A 21,249-nucleotide genomic window follows, 5' to 3' on the forward strand; every position below is an offset into this window, starting at 1 on the left:
ACTATATTTGATTCAGGGCTTTAAATACATATATTTCTCCCCTCTCTCATATGAACAGTAATAAATCAATGGTGAGTGAAAAGACTGCAGTATATTTCTCTTGCTTGATAATACATACCTGTGAATTTACAATTTTAATTATCACATTAAGATCACTAAAGATAATCAAATGGATTATCTCTTGACACATTCTCTCTAGTGAGGATATATTGATTGTTCAGATATTCAGGGCGCGGACTGGTTATCACATCCAGAATTTTCCTCTGCTAGAACTGTATCTATCTATATCCAAGGTTACACTATCTTTTCTTTAGTTAACATCACGCTTACAACAACAGCAGCACTTGCATATTTTACTGAACATGTCTTAAGTTATCATTATAATAAAGACAAATAAATTTGTTAAATGATTAACTTCCACCCTGCCATCACTCTAAGATAAAGAATGAGATTAACCTATGACTTCCTCTTTCAGGTAGGAATTTGAAACATATTAACATTCATTGCATTGTTTAAAAAGAACATATTTTTTTCTTTTTTAGCTTCACTGCCCTTTTTTATTCTAAACCTATTCAATCATGTATATGGCATCAGGCTACATCCAGTATTTATCTCTTATACTTCACAAAGAGAATGCTGAAAACTAAATATAAATGAATCTTCAAGGGGTCTTGTTAATGTATTTTGCATTATGTTTATTTACCCCCAATTTTTTCCTTCTGTCTTTATTGCAAAATTTGCATGATTTATCTTTGAAACATGCTAAAATAATCATTTAATGTCATCACTGCTCTATTTTCTTAAATAAGTATCTAAGATTCTTAGCTTTAGATAGACTGCTGTTATTTAATATTAATTTATTAATAATGGTTGAGTTAGTGCTATTGGTTCTTAACTTCAAAGCCCCTGGAACAAGACCAAATTTAGTCAGAGTTCTTTAAGATATTCAGTTTTCTTCATTTCTCAACATGTTACCTAGTTTCATTAATTTCAAGCTAATTTATTCAAAAAATTGTTTTTAATTTGGATTAATGTATGTTACTTAAAATAAAAATGCATTTTTATTTTAAATAATATAAAATTTGGAGATAATTCTCCAAAATACAGATTTTTTTTTGTTATTTTTCTAAGACTAGAGGACTTTGTTCTTCAGGAAGCTACTAAGCAAAACTACATATTTGTTAAAAATTATCAGTCAAAACTGATGTAAAAATGTTATGATAAAATGATTTAAGTTTATTAAGTGTTTTTGATGCAAACAAATTGTAAAAAACTACTGATAACAGTGCAAAATACCCTACTCTCCCAAAAGGTGTATGGCCGTCTGCTAAGTCAACCACTTCTTTTGTCTAGACCACTAAAACCACCACCAAACAAGACTTTCAATTCCTCTGTTCCAACAGATAAGCCACAAGCCCTAATATGTCAGAATCCTGAAGAATCTGCTCCTGTGGTTTTACGTGCATTTAAAAAAAGAAAAAAATTTCCTTCTAATCTTTAGGTAATATTCAAGTTTTCAGAGGATATTCATACATCTCCTATCATTTTCCACAAACACTGAATACTGTGCTTTACTTAAAGAAGTGATGGGTGGGGGTCTCAGTTCCTTTATACACAAAGCCTCTGCAATTAGACAACTTTGGTGCCTGCCTATCTACAGCATTTTAGTAGAAGGGATTTATACTTAGCTTATTGTTTCTCTGTGTGTGTTTGTATTTACGATTTTCACTATTTTCTATTTAGAGTAAAGAATGTTCAACTGGTAAAACAATGGAAAAAATGTATCAAGCAAAATTTAGTTTCTTCCACTCTTCTTTCTTCCACTGCCCACATCACTTGAATTACGCTTTCCACTATTTCTTTATGCTCATATAAAAATATATGGATATATATGCATGTATAGAATAATTATATTTTATTGTTGGTGGTATTATTGCTTTGTTGTTGTTGTCGTTTTTGCATTATTGATGTATTCCTCCAGATGAGTAGATGTGAATCTAATACTTGTAATAGCTGAGTAATAGCCATCAGGTGGATTATGATATTTATTCAGTCTTCCACTGAAGGATATTTTGGTAGTTTGCATATGCTTGCCAGAATAAACTGTACTAGAATACATAAATTTGGAATCTATATTCTTGCCTACTTGTATTTTTATTTCTATAGTAAGCTTTTACAAAATTGGTCAAAGACTTTATATATTTATGTTTAACAGGTATTGCAAAAATGCTTCGCAAAATGGTTTTTTGAATTCAGCTCTCCCCAGGAGTAATACATTTCCCAATCTGCTTATAGGAAAAAAAACTTTCATTACTGCTTTAGTTCATAGTCTCCTCACAACAATGAGCTAACATCTTTTCATAGGTTTATTGGCTGTTCTATATGTGAACTCCTACTAATATAATTTCTTCCTTTTTCTATTAGGTTATGTGTATTTTTTTAAAAAAATTAATCTATAGGACTTCAATAAACACAGTTAAAAAAAGAAAATTATAGTATACTCACATGTTGCACTGATATAAATTTGCTTGACTCTTTGGGTTCATTAGGGCATGTCTATATAACTAAATAAATAATATTCTTCAGGAGGAGATATAAAAAATATTCCAACTGAAATGAAGTATTTATAAGCATCAGAGACCAAAGAGAAAAAATAAAATAAATACAATTTGGGATAACTACATATGTTTCTGTCTTTTATATGAGTGATGGCCTAGACTTTTTTAAAGCTCTTTGTTTCATAGAAGTATTATTATTTAGATGGCTTACAGAAAGAGGTATTTATAAAAATTGAAACAAGTCTTTAATTTCTGTAGAGGAAACTATCATTGTCTCTATAATTGTATTTCATGACCTAGTGTCCTTTGTCTCTCCTCAAATTATCACCTCCAGGAAATTCCAGAAAATGTCCTAAAATAAAAATGAGCACTAGAATCAAAAGGAAAGAAAGACATATTCTCACATCGTCAACTTAAAAATCACCAAAAATGTCAACAGCAATCAGGTCAAGTGATGCAGTAAGTCGATTTTTATAATACTTCCAGTTATGGCTATTCTTCATGTTTCCCAGAAAGGAACAAAGTAAGAAAAAGTCAAATGATTACTGGAAAGGTTCAATACTGATAAGACGTTTACCAGATAAGAGAGAAAAAAATAAACAGATTTGTACCTTCAGGGCGTGATCATATAATAGAAGCTGACCAAAATGTTTCACAAGAATTTGTGTTACAAAAATTTGATAGCATATTTCTTAAAATATTTTTTCCTTAAATAATCAACCCATAGACACATACTAATAAAAAAAAAAAAACTGCATATAAATATTCACTTTCCTCAAATTTTGTGCTAAAGTCACCTCATCTTATTTGAAAACAATCATGTATTCTAATTATATTATTTTTTGGAAGCTATGATTTGATATAACTCCTAGCATTATTTAGTACAGGGTAAAAGTGGGAAGCAAAAAAAAATCATGAGTTCAATTTTTAAGTATGAAAGAAATGTGGAACTTAGAAGACCAAAGGCCATAATAAATAATTATTTTTTTCATGACACAATATCTCTTTAACAATTATCTAGTGCTTACTCTATGAGAGACAACATCACAACCAATAATTATAATATCTAATATCTAAAATTAATAGAGAGACACTCTAAGCCAAGTGAATTCAAACCAAATTCATATCCTAACTTCTAAGAAAAAATCAAAAGCTGATAACCTCTGCTCCAGTGGCTGTGGAAAAGAGTGACTACACGGTTTTGTTTGTTTTTAACACAATACCACATTAAAGGTATTATTTGGAGGAAATAAAAATACTGGGAGATATTTACTTCTTAAATATATAGGAAATATAATAAAAAAACTAAAAAAGAAAGAAAGAAATTAAAATAAATTAGAATAGAAAGGATGAGGCTCGTCAAGGTGGAAAGAAAATTTCTGGTTGAGAAACAGTGTTTAGGGTATTAAATTTTGCCAGTATAGTTGAACTTTTCTTGTAATAGTTTTTTCATTAAGAAAGACTTTTTCTCCATAAATGTCCAGAAAGTTAGGGGCATGAAAAGAATGGCAGGGGAAATAGTGAGATGTTAATAATTTGCATTGGGTTAAGTGAAAATGAGCATTCAAATTAAACTCTCCCTTTTTTTAAGGAATTAAAAGGAAATATAGAAGAAATGGTGAGGGGATTTTGACTTCTGGTATAGTGCCAAAGTTATGGTGTCTGGGATAAAGTAGGGCAGTGTCTTTCAATTTAGTTTGAGAGATTGGTGTGAGTTAATTAGAATAGAGGTAAAGGAAGGTTTAGATAAGAAATAACAGATAAGCTTATAATTAATGAGAGATTTAAGGTAGATGTCTATTTTGTGTAAGGTCTTAATATTTGAGCTATAAATATGGTTCTGTTAATGACATTTGGTAATATCAAGAATACAAAAAAAATACAGCAGTTGTTTTAATAAAAATGATGCATTAAAATAATATGTACACTTGAACAAGAGATTATACTAAAGTATCACTAATGGGTTTTTAACAGGAATTTCACTCGATGGAAAAATATTCAAATTTCAGGCAAATGATTAAAACATTTTAGATAGTTTAAGAAATTATAGCATTGAAAACAAATGTATATGTTTTCAATCATATGACTTGGTCCAAACAGAACATTCTTTCTTGCACTTTTGTCTGTTGACTGTTTTCATTTAACTTATTAAATGGCAGTAAGATGTGGGAAAAGGAGAGTAAAAATGATAAAAAAAAGAAGAAAAAGATTCCAATTTAATTTAGACAGGCTATTACATCTTGTATTCATCAGAATAGTAATATCTTGAATTTGTAAAAATATGTTTTTGAAAATCATGTATTAGTACCTTTCACATTTATAAGTGTACTTTTTTAATATTAAAATTAAATTATATTAAAATATAAAAACTACTAATTTTAAACAATTTATATTTCTAGGCAATATTGGTAAATAATGCACAGCTATAGAAATTGTTCTTCACCCCCAACATTTTAATATAGCTCCTGGTTATTATAGGAAATTAAATATAGTTTAAGAACAATATAATTATGAAGGAAATGACACATTTTATAAAAGCTAGACCAAGCATTAGTTTTGTTTATCACTGGTCTAAGGATCTAAGTGATATTTGCTTTATTTTGGTTTCTGTCTATTTTTAATTTTTTCCAAATAGTTTTGTGTAATATGTCATGTCTTATAAATAAAATAATGAATTGCCTCAAAAATTGAAAGAAACTCAACTTCTTCAAATTTGGGGAGAAATCTTTTGAGTTATCATGTCATTGCATCAATGATTGGCCAAGTAGTAATTGATATAGTATAAAATGCTGACTTATTAAAAGGTTACCAGAGATCAGAATAGCAAAAATTTCAGAAGTGTCATTAGTCAAGAGAGAATGTTCATTAACATTAATAAAATGTGGTGATTAATTAAACTTGTAACAAGTTTAATAAAATAAACTTTGCAATAAAAAAAATAATTTTGAATTTTATGAACCATAAGGATATTTGTAATTTGTAAAAGGAATTTTTTTTTTAAACCAAGTTTTTTTAATAAGATGAGAATACAAATAATTGGCTGGGATGATACAGGAGATAATTTAGAATGGGTTTTTCTTTTGAAATAGTTATTTTACTTCTAGAGATTTAGCTTATAAGCAAAAATGATGAAGCAGAAAAAACACAGGCTTTGGCATCAGCCGATCTGATTTTGAATTCTAACTACTGTACTTTCTAGGTATTTGGCATTGATCAATCTAAAAACAAAAGTCTAGTTATATTTAATCTATAATATGTTTCTTTATAATAAAAAGGTAATAATTCCTACTTTGAAAGTAGGGAAACTAAGGATTATGTATGTAAAATATCTAGCACATAATGAATGCTCAATGAAAGCAAGTTATGATTACTCTTCTGTATATGGGCTAAGATTTATCATTTATTATGAAAATTATATTTATAAAAAATTAGAAAATAAAAATTGTCTGAAGTATGACTTCTTTAAAATAAGACATTATGTAGTAATTAAAATCATGTCATAGAAAAATATTTAAATGCCATGAAAATATACTTATGATTTATTGTTATTTAAAAACAATAGTACTATAGTATGATCCCATTATCACTTTAAAAACATATACAAATATATATATATAATTGAAAAGATGTGAACTAAATATATTAATTGTGTTTATCTTTGGATAAGAGGTGATTTAAAAAAAATTCTTACCTTGATTTTCCAAATGATAATTTAACATACATTACTTTTGTAACAAGTATATAAAAAGAATATTTTAAAAAGTTCGGAGATCTGAAATATCAAGTTTTCTGTACTATACATTCTAGGGAGCATGTTAGTTGGAAATACTATTTGTTATGCTCAAAGTTACAGTGAATTGGGGTAATATGTGAGGCCAAACATTGTAATCCATTTCAAACATCATTAGAAGAACAAGCTTAGAAATTCCTCTCAATAATGTCAATTCTTAGTAAATTAATAGATATATGTTATGAAAGAAAAATCTATGACTATCTAGAGGATATTGGAATCAAAAGCAATAAAGTAGTGTGGTTTATGAAAAATAAATCCAACAGTCAAATTCAATCATTTTTCCCCCCAATGTAATAACCATATTAGTGTATTATAAGAACACATTTAAACAAAGCATGTCATGAAATAGCTTATGAAATTTTCTCATAGAATTGATTTAAAGTTGAAGTGGATGCAATTCTCTGTCTAAAAAATTAAAGATGGAAATAATACATATTAATATTGTAAAGAATGAGAAGTTATTGGCAGAACTCACATGATTTATAAATTGATTTTAAATCTGTATTTGTGATCTAGAATTTGGTAATAAGTAGTACATTTATAAAAAGTGCAGTTTGTACTAATTTGTAAAACATTATGACTGACATGTAGAAAAACATTTACCCCTACAGAGCTACTAATATAGAAAAATAAATGAGCTAAAATGTGTTGTTTTGAAGAGAAAGAAGAAAGAGAATCAAGAAGAAAAATATCTTAGTTGCTGTTTTGAGAAAAATAATAAGTGGCAATAGATGAGTACTGTAAGAACCATACCTGCACGGATCCATCAATCCTCAGTTCATCCTTGTGAGGTGGGTTTTACTGTCTCCATTTTACAGATGAAGAACAGAGAGATTAAATAATTCCCCCAAGGTAACACAGTAAGAGGCAGAGCCAAAATGTGGTTTTCCTAGAATACTTTCCTCTAATCAAATTTTTATATTCCTTTGCATTGTGCTGCAGTAATTGCTTACAGGTTTGCAGTGTGACTCACTAGCTAACCTGTTCACCATCTTCCCAGTATTGATGGAGACAACATGACTTAAGAAGACTAACATTGAATTTGGATTCCAGCCCTAGTAGTTCCACTTATAAATTATAAGATCTTGGTCAAGCTAAATTAATTAAAATCTGGTCTCAGTTTCCATGTCCATAAAATAAAGGGAACAGAATAATCTTTATTGTTCTTTTCAGGTCTAATATAAGACTCTCATCTCAAAGCCATTACTTTGCATACGTTTAGTGCAATTTTTAAAATGCGTTATATGAATGTTCCGGTAAAGGTGGAAAAGTAGGTAAATATTGTGCTTGCCTCCTTTCATGATCACATCAAAATTAAAACTAAATTACAGAACAACCATCACTGAGAATCACTTAAAGTCTAGCTGAACAGAAGTCCTACAACTAAGGACATACAGAAGAAGCCACGTCAAAACTAGTAGGGGGGGCAGAGATGCAAATCAAACTGGTCCTACAACCACCTATGGCAGATATATTTGGGAGGGTATTGAGGGTACAGGAGTCTCCCCTGAGGAGAGAGGGGTTCCAGATCCACATGAGGTTCCTCAGTCCATGGCCCCAGTGCCATAAAGAGTAGTCTCTACAACTTACAGCTGTGAAAACAAGCAGAGATCATGACTAAGTGAGACAGAGGACTGCTGGAGTACCAGACATTCCTCGTAAAGGGCCCACACAAAGACTTTCTGGTTGATGGACTCTTTCTTTCTGTACTCCAGAACTGGGGCAGCAGCTTGAAAATTGCCAGGAACATCCAGGAAGAACAGAATTGTCTGGGTTCAGGGTGAAACCTGGAAGAGCAACTTTCTCCCAGACAGAAGTACTGGTAGAAATCATAGTACCTTTGTTGAACACTACCCTCACCCAGCATGCAGACACAGGTGAGCACCATAGCTGAGTCTTCATCAATATGATTAATACAGTTCACCCTGCCTTGGTGATTCCCTGAGACGACGCCCACTTAACTTTTACATCCACCCAAACCACTTCCAATGGCTTTTCCATACAAATGGCCTGTCTTGGCTCATGCTCCAGACCTTCTAAAATCTCTCAAAGGTTTATAAACCCCAAACAAGCAAAATCTGGCCTCAGTGTGCCCTGCACTTCCTGATAAGCAGTCTCTAGCCTGGCGCTAGCAGCAGCTGGACTCGGTTCACAGCTTAGCCTCTCCCAGGCACCTACAAGCCCAGTGCAAGTTACAAAGACCTGCAGATCACTTTGTAGCTTCTACCAAGTGGCACGGGGTAGGAAATAGGCAGTGGCTGACCTTGGACTGAAATAGAGCCCTCCCCAAGAGACCCCAGAGCCAACACACCTGGTGGTCAGCTTCAGACCACACTAGAACATCCAACTATCTCCACAAAAGACATATCCAAAAGGCAGACTGAATAGGCATCAGAACCCTGCTAAGGCAAATCTTGCTCTGTAGGCACAAGAGCTCTTCCACTGTAGTCATGGCCAGTCCTCACAACTTATCACCTGAGAGTCAGTCTCTCCCACTGTTGTGCAAAGAAGAACCAAGGCTCAACTACAGCAGGAGGGCACACACAACCCACACAAGGGACACACCTGGAGCAACTGGCTCAGGTGACCAGGGGACTGTATCATTGGGTCCCAGAGGACAGCTACTACATAAGGCCACCATACTAAGACTGGGAGACATAGCAGCTCTAACTATTACATAGAAGCAAACATAGGAAGGAAGTTAGAATGGGGAGTCAAAGAAACATATCCAAAATGAAAAAATAGAACAAAGCTTGGGGGGCGGGGGGCGGTGAACTAAATAAAATGGAGACAAGTAATTTACCAGATTTGAAACACTGGTTATATGGATGCTCAATGGTCTTAGTGAAAACTTTAACGAAGAAATAGAAAACATAAAATGGAGATAGAAAACAAAAGAACCAGAAAAAGAATAGTCAGAAATAAAGAATAACTGAAATGGAGAATACTTTAGAGAAAATCAACAGTAGATTAAATGAAGTAGAGGACTGATTCAGCAATTTGGAAGATAATGTAGCAAGAGAACACCCAATAAGAAAAAGAAAAAAAAGAATCCTCTCCCAAAAATGATAGTTTAGGGGGACTCTGGAAGGACATCAGGCATACAAACATTCACATCACAGGGGTACAGAAGGAGAAGAGAAAGAGCAATGAATTAAAAACCTCTTTGAAAAAATGATGACAGAAAACTTCCCTAACCTGGTGAAGGAAATAGACATACAAGCGCAGAGAGTCCCAAACAAGAGGAACCCAAAGAGGACCACACCAAGACATATCATAATTAAAATGACAAAGGTTAAAAACAAGGAGAGAATCTTAAAAACAGCAGGAGAAAAGCACTTAGTTACCTACAAACAAATTGCCATAAGACTGTCAGCTGATTTCTCAACAGAAACTTTGCAAGCCAGATAAAATTGGCATGGAATATTTAAAGTGAAAAGCAAAGTGATTGGCATGGAATATTTAAAGTGAAAAGCAAAGATCTACAACCAAGGTTACTATTCCCAGCAAAGTTATCATTTAGAATCGAAGAACAGATAAAACGCTTCCTAGACAAGAAAAAAACTAAAGGAGTTCACCACTGAAACAATATTACAAGAAATGTTAAAGAAACTTCTTTAAGAATAAGGGGGAAAGAACAAGATAAAAATTATGAATAAGAAAATGGAAAAATACTGCACATTAGCAATTAAATAGAAATGGATTAAATGCTCCAATTAAAAGATATAGGGTTGCTGAATGGATAAGAAAACCAAACCCTTACATACGCTGCCTATAAGAAACTCATTTCTGATCAAAAGACACACACAAACTGAAAGTAAAAAGATGCAAAAAGATATTTTATGAAAATGGAATAAACAAAAAAGACAGGGTAGCAATACTTATACCAGACAAAATAGACTAAAACAAAGGCTATAACAAGAGACAAAGTGGACTCAGCAATCCCATTTCAGAGTATTTATCCAAAGAAACCCAAAACACTACTTCAGACAGACATGTGCATCCATATGTTCACTGCAGCATTATTTATAATAGCCAAGATATGGAGTCAACTCGGGTGTCCACCAATAGATGAATGGATAAAAATGAGGTGGTACATACACATAATGGAATATGACTCAACCATAAAAAATAAAATCTTGCCATATGCAACAACATGGATGAACCTAGAGGGTATTGTGCTGAGTGGAATAAGTCAGACAGAGAAAGACGAATGCCTTATGATTTAACTTACATGTAGAATCTAGAGAATAGAATAAATGAATAAACAAAACAGAAACAAGCTCATAGATACAGACAGAATTTTGATGGTTGCCAATTGGGGGTCATTGGGGAATGGCTGAAGTGGGGAGGGGATTAGGAGATACAAACTACAGTTATTAAATAGTCATGAGGATGTAGAGTATAGTATGAAGAATATAGTCAGTAGTATTGTAAAAACTACATATGGTGTCAGATGGGCACTGGATTTATCAGAGTGATCACTTTGTAAGTTATATAAATGTCTAATCACTGTGTTATATACCTGAAACTAATATAATATTGTATGTCAACTATAATTGAAAAGTAAAAGTATATTAAAAATAAATAAAATGTGTTATGAGTCCTGAGCAAGAGTTATAAAATATAGAAAGGTTTGAATTGAATTTGACAAGACACCATGATGCAGATTACTCAAGAGAAGTGCTATCCGTAGAGACTCATCACTTTGTGCAAAAAAAAATATCAAGTAGTCAGAGAGGTTTGAAGAAGCATTAGGATTTTTTTTACTTTCTTTTCTAAGCATTTTTCTATTTTGAAATGTCTCTGTGATTCCCCCCCACCTCTCTGCCGCCCGGAAAACAGTACTTTGAGCACTCTAATGAGGGTGAGGAAGCCCATATTCTAGAGAATAACAATATCTTTCAAGAGACGCAGCATAGTTTATGAAGGTGAAATAGCTGAATAGGGGGAGGGGAGGCGGGGAAGAACCTGAGGAAAAGTAACTTGCAAAGAAGAGTGTAGAAAGGAGGAAAGCTCTCCTAAGATAAAGGTCACCTCAGTTGCCCAGCACCTCTCTACATAGTGTTCTGTTCAAGCTGGAAATTCTCACTCCCTCTTCAAAAGGGCTAGAACATGAGGCTACAGTAGCTGGGGCAACTGCTGGGACATTCTCTTTTGTTCTGAGGAATGCCAGTCCCCTGGGCATAATCTTACTCTCCAGCTATGAGCTTGACTTGAATTGGGAGATTCTGTAAGATCCTAATAAAAGATGAGAATGCCTAGGGAATGACTCTTTGGCTAGGCCGGGGGGGTGAGGGGGTGAGGTGTCTGTGTGTGTTCGTTTTAAGTAGAAACCCAGAGCTCTGAAAAAGAATGATAAAAATCTCAGTGTAGCTAATGGTTCCAATTGCCTTAAAGTCAGAGAGAAAAAAAAAAGTACACTGAATTACCATGGAAGTAAATCAGAAAGACCCAAACATTTTCCTAAAATTTGATTCTTTCAGCCACTTGTTACTCAGAAGTTAATTTGACAGTAGCAATGCAACATCAATGAAAAGCCATCTTAATACTTTGGGCCTCCTACTAACATCACTATGAAAAGGCCATTGTGGTTATCATTTTAAATCCACATTTGAAATATTGTAGACATATAGTTCATTTTTACTTCACTTTAGTCTGGAAAGACTTCTTATCTGTAGGCTGTTGCAGAGCAACATCCTTGATTGACTCTATCTGCTCCCACACGCAATGCTTGTCTTAACAAATGTTTCCCTTACATTTATTCCTCTAAAGAATCAGTTCTCTTCCTGTCTCCCTTCTGTCTGAATTTGCTGGGTGGGGGTGGTGGTGCCAAGAGTAGTATGTCTGCCAACAGGTGGCCAGACACTAGATCAGTCTCTCTCAATCAGCCAGTTCCCATCTGCTAGCTGGAAAATCCATGTGCTTGTTCTGCTTATTATAGCAGCTGAGGCTCAAACTGGCTTCTTTGTGGGCTTCAGGCAGATGCTTAACCAGGTAAGCCAAAAAAGAATCTGGCCATTAGGAAATGTGTTAAGAAGGCATCACTCGGAATCTGTTTTTCTTATGTTTTCAAGCATTTGACTGCAGCTTCCACTAGATAGCTTTACCACAGGACTTCATTGGGTCATCAACCAGGCATGGGGATGATACTTGATACTTCAACAAAAATGCTTATGCTATGCTATTTTTTTAAGCTTTACATCTTATTTTGAATTTAAAAGTGTTTTAGTTATTAACATCCTGACTTAACCATTATTAGTTTTGTAGAACTCTTAGTAGAGAGACATTAAGGATAATCACATCTTAGCAAAGAAAGTTGAGTTCAGTGAACTATTGTATGAAAAGATCTGGAATCGGAAATCATACATCACAGGGTTAACTGGTGTATTAGTGCTGGTACAATCTCAGGATGTCTCCATTGGTTAAAAATAATAATTCCAAGGAAGTCCAATGGACAAGACAGCTCAAGGGAATATTACCCATATTTTGTAAAGGGCCTGGGGGAGACTAAACCTGTGGCAAGCAATACAATAATCTAAATTTCTTTAATATTTTAGCTTAGGTTCAGACAATTTCTTAAAATGGATTTACATTTTCAAAATGTTCTTTAAGCACATTTTATTCTCTTCATTTTCGATTCCTTTCTGTTCATGCTTGAGTGATGTCGTAGGTGTAAAATTGAGGGAAAAAACCATTTCTATAGAAAATAATTATTAAAAATTCTTTACATGGGATCCAATCAAGTAAGAGAGTCTGAAAACTAGCAAAGAGCTGAGTAGGTCAAATAATGTTCTTTCACAGAATAAGCAGATAGATAGGTCTGGGTGAGAGTGTGCATTAAAATATATATATATATGTGTGTGTATTTAATTGAGGTTTGAAGTCTATGCCCCCACCCTCACACCCTCGGCAGACACAAAGGAAAAACTGTCTCAGAGAACCATGGGTGGGCATTTGAAAAACATGTGAAGAGCAATTTCCAGCTGAGTCAATTTTTGTCAAACATCATGCGGTGTGGCTAGTTTTGGCTTTCCTGGTAGAATCTGAAGCCCGAGGAATCCAGCCTCGGTCTCAGCCACCATACTGTGAGAGACATGAAACAAGGAGACCGGTATCCAGATGGGAGAGTCTTTTAATTGTTTGAGCGTGAACCAAGGTCTGGGCACAGAATGTCAGAGACATCCTTGCTGGCATCATTATTACCGATTCAAACTGCATGAGGAGTACTGAGGAGCTGCCAAGGGAAGAAGCTGAGCTGTCTGCAGATTTGAATCATATCTGAACACCAGGAAGTAAAAGAAAAATCTGCTTTCCTTGCTTAAGCACTTGAAAATGCTGCTTTAACTCATTTAATGTTATAATATGTACTTTCTTGCCCACATTTTAAGGCAATTCCTTTTTTGCATTTGTTTTCCAAACTGGATATTCCCAGCATTATTTTGTCCCTCTATTCTCGACTGCCCATTATGCTAGTTAAAAATCAGTTTTTATCCGTGCAATTTGTGCCTGAAAATGTAAAGACAGCCCCCCAAAATATCACTAAATAAAGTATTTATGAATCAGAAGAAACTTCTGTTTTATTATTAAGGGCGATATAAAAGCTTACTTATTAATAAATGAGTTATGTGGTTTTTAGATTCAGAAATCATCTGATGCATAGATGGCTGCCTATACTTAAGGGTCTGAGCTGAAGTTGACACTCCCTCCCTGAACATCAAGCTTCATACCCTTCACTCTATACAGATGTTTTTATTTCGGTAAACTTGCAGGTTTTCCTTTGTGCAAGGATTTTTTTGTGACATGTAAATTTTCTTTGAGGGGGCAAGCCTTAAACTATGAACAGCCTATCAGAAGTAGGTAAACTAACAACACGAGAACCTGATAGAGTATAGGTGCCCCCAAGGAGGATGTACAGAGGAAAATAAGGAAGAAACAGATTATGGTACCAACTCAAAAAATAGTCAGTTTACTCAGGCAAAGCTAATTTGCCCAAGGGCTCTCCTTTATCTATTTTAATAACACAACATTTTATCTACTGATTTATGTATGCAAGGTTTTTAAATAAGAGAATATTTCAAAATCATCTAGAGAACTTCTCTCAAATTCAAGTTTTCCAGGCCCTAGCAAACATTGACTCAGAATTTTTAAGGATGGTAGTTAGGCCTATTTGAGCATTTTAAAAAAGCTTCCAGGAAGCTCAGAAGTGCATTACTAGTCAAAAATAATTGAATAGTTGCTCACTTTTCTTTGGGCCCTACCAGAGGGTCTTCTATACTCTCCTTCAATTTTCCTCCATGATTCCTGTTCAACATTATCTCCTAAGATAGAAAAATTTAAGATGCCATATAAAAACTACGTTCATTTACTGCTCCCTCCCATTCCTTCATACTTTTCCACATCAGAACATAGTCACCTATTTTTTTTTTTTTCTAAAGCCCAGAGTATAGATGTTTGAGAAACCTTTCACGTGTGCTTTTTTAGTATCCAAGCTCATTACCTCTTTGATCCAAGATGCAGGATAACATCCTGGTTTCTAGCCACTCAAGCCAGACTGCCTAGTTCAAAGTTAGAATACACCACTTACAAACAGTATGACCTTATACTAAATTACTTAACTGTTCTATATCTTAGTTCCTTTATCTAGGAAATAGAGATATAAACCTCATTAAGCTGCTGTATAGGATAGTTATTATACATAAAACATTTAGATTGGTGTCTGAACATATTTTTCTCAAAGCAATCTTCAATATAGATTTTGATTTTTCTATGGCATATGACAATATCTTCTCCATTTTTGAATCCCTCTATTCTAGTTTCTATGAGAACATTCTCTCCTGGCTCATCTCCATTTTTCTCACTATTTATTTACAATGTTTCTTTTCTTTTTTTTCTGAGAGAAGAGTTCCCAGCCTCTGTTCCCCCATTTAGTGTGGTATTGCTGAAGTTAATCTCATCAACTAAGGTTAATGACTTTCTCATATCAGAGTTTCAGACTCAGCTAGTCATCTTATTGCAGAACATTTGAAACCATTATCTTTTCTCTGTTCCTATTCCAATTATCAATAGAAGTTGTCAGTCACAGTGTTGGGAACTTATTGTCAAAATTATAATTTTTAAAATCTGTGACTCTTTTAGAATATAGAAATCACCCAGAATCTTAAAATACAACTTTATATATAAAAATGATTCTTTTCTTTTTTCATGTGAGAGACAGGGCCTCTAGTTCTTTTAACATGACAAGTCCAATATATAATGCTAAAATTAAGGTGGACAAATTTTCATTTGACTCATCAAAAGCCTGGTTCTACCAATCTTTTCTCTTTCTGTAGGCTGTAGTATTTTTGGATACATGCTGTTTAAGCATCATCAACTGGGGATTTATATTTAGTTCAAGTAGCTTACCCCTATAACTAATTTCTGCTTACAGAGTCAATCCACAGAAATATCAGTGAGAAAAATGCACACAAAATTCTCACCAGTAAGTTGGCAGAATTTGAAAAGAGGAGGATAGTCCCAATAGACTTCTTTTCAGAAATTTTAAAATACAGTGGCATTATGGGGCAGACAATATTATAGCCATTGCAGCAGAAATAAAGTCACCTTAACGTTTCATTTAGATAACAGGTTTCGAAGATTTAATTATAACCTGATTGTCAAAGTAACTAAAGAAGTGGGGGGTGAGGGGAACAACTATCAATCAAAGTGGATTGAGGCATAACTGAAACATAGGAAAAAAGAGTAAAAGTGACAAATCTCAGCATCACCAACCCACTTTCTATTAAGAAAAAAAAAAAAAAGCACCTTAGCAGTTGGCCTTCGAATATTTTATATTCCAATTCCAATGGCAAGGACCTACCTAATGTGAAGATGGATGGTGGGAGTTGTAGCCAAGGATTCTAAGTACTCTGATACTTTTGGCAGGATGGTTGTACAAGGCTATGCTTGCCTGAAGCTATTAAATGTTCTACTATTTTAGGTTCATTTATTCTGGTTCCAGACCAATAGTCTGATTATGATTTGACTTTTATTGCAAGAAAATGTTTTAGATATGAGAACGCAAGTGTCCAATTCTCTAAATTCATTTATTAATGTGAGTTAATGTTTGATTTGATTGTTTTCCTGTAAATGTCTGTCCACAGACAGAAAAGTCATTGGTCCTATAGACTTTCTTCATATAACATAAAATTAACTTTCCAATCTGTGTCGCCTTAGTTCTTAGATCAGGTCCTTAGCATCTTTCATCTGGAATGCAATAATAGCCTTCTAGATTCTTGTCTATGGTCTTAACTCCTTTCAATCCATCATTTACAATGTTTTCAAAATGACCTTCTTCAATTGCAAATCTTATCCTTTTTTCTACTTGCTTAAATTCCTTTAATGTCTCTCCACTGCTTACAGAATAAAGTTTAACTTGCTTAACTGGGCTCAAGGCTCTTCCTGATCTACCTATCGCTTACATTTTCAGTCATATCTCCTAAAATAATGCCTGTACCATCACCGTCATCTTGCTTGGAGGTTTTCAAATATGTTATGATTTTTCGCAACTCCATGCTTTTGGGCATGCAATTCCTACTACTAGAAATGGCCTTCCTCTCCTTTTTGCTTGTCTAAAAACTAGTCAGTGTTTTCATCTTTATATGATAGTCAAGACTCGCTAAAAATATTCTACTGCCAGATGACTCTTTTCTCCATGTCTCTGTTGTATGTGCATCATAATAGAAACTATGATGCTTAATTGTACTTATACTTTATATATCTGCCTTTATTTTATTATGAACTTACTGGGTTTAGTGACCACATCTTACTCATCTTTACAGTTGCAGTACTTATATTTTCCCTATTTTAAGTAATTAGTTTTTGTTGACTGACTTAAATAACCAGTGAGGTGACAATTAGATCTTGAAATAAAAATAAGTAAATAACCTTTATTAACTGCTTACTATAAACCAAAAACAACACTGAATCTATTTTAATTAACTGAGGGTTAATCTCTAGATTACCTGTGAGGAAAACAGAAGCAAATAAATACAGAAAATGAAAACTCTAATAATATAATCAAATTTGGAAATCTAGTAAACTGAAAACATTAACAATAGCAATAAATTTAAATGAAAATACATAAGCTATATAAACTACAGGTTCATGATTCTAAATTTAACACATATTTATCTTAACATCAGAATCTCTTTTCATACAAAATATATTTAAAACATTCTATTAAAAATAGAGAGTAAGAGAGAGTGAGAAGAAGATATTTAAGAAAACAGTAATAGGCCATTTCTATTGTCAATATGCTTTACATTGGCAATGGTTTTTAATGAGATTATGATTTTATTTTTATTTTTAAAATGACATTTACTTTTCTTCTGGTTTCTGGGCATTTGTGTTTGTGGTTAAGTTTCAGTTCTGCTTTTAAAAATATTTCTTAAGGGCCCCTCTGACTATCTCCTTGGCATTACAAAATGCTCTTGAGAGCTGTTTAGATGTAACAAGTGCTGCAAACTGCTGGTGAATAGGCCTTAGAATTGCACAAACAGCAAACAAAAGCATTTTATAATAACAAAGATAGAAACAGGGGAGTCCTTATGAATATGTTATTAAGCACCTGCACTGTAGTTCCTAAACTGGAGCTATTTGAAGAGAACGGATGCTAACTTTTGGCCAGGATTGATGTTTGTAGAGAAAATGTGTTTATTTGTTTTTACAACTAAATTAACTTAAATTACCATATGAAACTATGCTTTTCCTCAATACCTATTTGAATGTTGAAATCTCTTATAACTTAGTATACTCTAGCCTTATACCTTCACAGGTAGAAAGGGTCTGACCTTGGAGAAGCACTAAAAATTATTTTTTATACTGGGAGTTATTTGTTTGTTTGTTTAAGAAATGAAAAATATCCTTCTGAAAGACAAAGCCTAGCACAGAGATAGGTGTGTTGGGATTTACTGTTCAGAAGAAAAGATGTAGCAATGAAATGCAGGTAGTATAAGAGAAGAATGGGTAAAATATTCAGGAGTCAGAATGTAGAGACCATTAAAGGGAGAACGGCTCAATCTCTCTAAGCCTGTAAAGAAAGTCTGAGGAAGAAATTAGAAGATTTGTGAATAGGATCCATACAATATTTTCTACCATTAGACAATAAAGCTCTAAGCAAATTAGGGCAATGATTCAAGCAGGATCAGAAAAAAAAAAAAAAAATTGCTGTTGTTGTTGTTATTTTCAATAGACTGTTTCAAAGGTTGAGGAATAAAGTTTATCAAAAAACATTTAGTGAGAGCACTGTATTATATCACTCATTGGAAGATAAAAGTAAAGTGTAATTGCTACTGTGTTGTTAATCAGTCCTAATAGAATTTAATATAGCAGGATAGTCAGTGAGGAAATCTATTTCTTTTCCTTCTTCAGAGTTTGACTTATTGAGGTTGAGCAAATATGTATATTTTAAAATCCTAATCTCTTATATCAAAATTATGAAAACCAAGCAGAAAAAGCATGTCATCTGGATCCAGACTCAATTGCTGTGAAGGCCAACATGGCACTAGAAACAACACCTCCTTGAAAAGAATGTTAACTTCCAGCCAGAATCAAGATCTGTAGAAAATTTTTTTTTTTAAATTAAATTATGTAATGGTGGAAAGAGATGGGAATTATACATGGGATCCTAACCCAAGTCAAAGATTGAGATAGAAGAGGGCATCTGGGTTTATGATGCTGGAGATATGGAGAGTTCTTCTAACTCAGCCTCTCTAGAGGCAGACAGTTCCTGGAAAAGAGCTTAAATAAGTTAAAGAGCAGAACATTGAAAACCCAGAACTAATTGGTGTTCATTGCCCAAACTGAGTATGAAATTGCTTCCCGTCCTCCATTATTACTCAAATTGGGGTTGTAAGATGCACTAGTGACATGGCAATGGATGCAGCTTATAGATGATCTAATGAGTTGAATTTTGTCTCTCAAAAAGATATGTTAAAGCCTTAACCTCCAGAGTTTGTAAATGTGACCTTATTTAGAAATAGGATCTTAGTCTATGGCCATTCTACCCTGAACACACCCGATCCCATCTGATCTCGGAAGCTAAGCAGAGTCGGGCCTGGTTAGTACTTGGATGGGAGATCACCTAGGAAGACCAGGTGCTATAGGTGTGAAAAAAAAAAAAAGAATCTTTACAAATGCAATTAAGTTGAAATGAGGTTATCATGGAAAGCCCTAATTCAATATAGAATACCATGGTATTTTGTTCAATTGTTGCTCTTATAAGAGGAAAATTTGTACAGAGAGACACACAGATATAAGAATATCATGTGAAGCCACAGACACAGAGGGAAGATGACGATATGAACATGAATGCAGAAACTAGAGTAATGTTTCCATAAATCAAGCAATGTCTGGGGCTACTGGAAGTTGGAAGAGGTAAAGAAGGATCCTCCCCCCACAGGCTTTGGAGGAACATGGCCCTGCCAACACCTAGATTTCAGACTGTCACTTCCAGAACTATGAGACAATAAATTTGTTGTTTTAAGTCACCTCATTTCTTATACTTTAGTATGGCAGCCCTAAGAATCTAATACAGATACCAATGTTATGACAGCACCAACAGCAACTCTCTACAGTGGCAGAAGATGAGATCAGTAGTGAAGCTTCTTTGAACTTTGAACTTCTCAAAGTTTGTATCACTTCTTCTCAGAGGGTCAATAGCAGTTAAGGTAAACAATTTCTTCAGAGGAGACTTATATGAATTCCAGTGGTACCAGGAGATGTCTCATAATTATCGCAATAGGAGAGACAACATTCTTTCTAACGAAGAATTATGAAATGCAGAATAGTAGAAACAGCTTAGAAAGTGACCATAGATTTCCTCTGGGCTCTCAGAGTGGTCAAGTCTTCAAAGAAATATCACCAGAGGGTCAGTTTTCTCCTAGATAGGAAAGGAACAATCTTCTCCAAGATAGATAGACTTTTCTCTATACAGAAGTTACCCACAGCTCAGCTACTGCTTACTAAGGACTTAATGCTTATTAGAATATAGAGTTTCTCAAGGAAAAGTCACAGAGAATCCCTCATCAGGGGACTGAGGGAGTTCATCTCAAAATACAAAACGTAGTTTTCAACTTCAAGAGAGGCAATACTTTATTGATTTAAGGGGGAGATTTGCACGTAATCCATGTAATAGTAAGGCTGGTAGACCCTCAGATTGACCTAGTTTACCCTGTCATGTTGTATATGAGAAAATCAAGGGCTAGAAGACTGCACCATTTTAAGCAACTTGAGTTTCTGTCTCATGCTTTCTCACATTGTAGCACAATGTATCATTTGTAAATGATGTTAGAGCTCTTCTGGCTGATGCCAATGTTGATCCAGTTATTGACACAGACTCATATTAAGTCATTCTGCAAACTAAATTTCTTCAAATGCTTCACTAATATTCCTTAGTAGGAGGCATCTGTCTTAAAAAATAATTTATTTTTATTTCCTGTAGGAGACTCGCTGCTTTGGGTCATCATAATAGAGGGTTTACTGTCCCCTTAGTATATCCAAGTTAGTTTTCATATTACTGGTCAGTTCTCTAGGCTACTTTTAAAATTCAACTAGGAGAATTACTGGAATTCCTTCTTTATAACTGTTGATCCTTTAACGCAAAGATACAATCTCCAGAAAGAAAAATTATTTTGTTTGAAATTAAAAATTATTATAATTAAAAATATTTATTATCCAAAAATCAATACTACTTATTATGTTTCAAGAAATACAAAGTTAGATACTGTAGATATGGGAAAATAACAAATTTCTATATTAGTCCTGAGAATAAGTATCTAAAAATGGTAAGAGAGAAAAAGAAAGTTCTATTATGCTAAATTAAATTTTCTCATAACTGTCAAGTTTTTTTTTTTTTTT

General features: G+C 33.7%; 1 protein-coding gene and 1 non-coding gene across 2 annotated transcripts in view; one reads left to right on the forward strand and one right to left on the reverse strand.

Moving 5' to 3' along the window:
* Nucleotides 1–21,249, reverse strand: part of LRP1B (LDL receptor related protein 1B) — a 1,653,662-nt gene that overhangs the window by 1,279,212 nt on the left and 353,201 nt on the right. The window lies entirely within an intron of this gene.
* LOC112470520 lies at nucleotides 19,381–19,499 on the forward strand. The gene has a single exon (XR_003043022.1). It is a non-coding gene; the product is annotated as a 5S ribosomal RNA (ribosomal RNA).

This window comes from Pteropus alecto, unplaced genomic scaffold, assembly GCF_000325575.1.
Source record: "Pteropus alecto unplaced genomic scaffold, ASM32557v1 scaffold3, whole genome shotgun sequence".
Classification (NCBI taxonomy): Eukaryota; Metazoa; Chordata; class Mammalia; order Chiroptera; family Pteropodidae; genus Pteropus; species Pteropus alecto.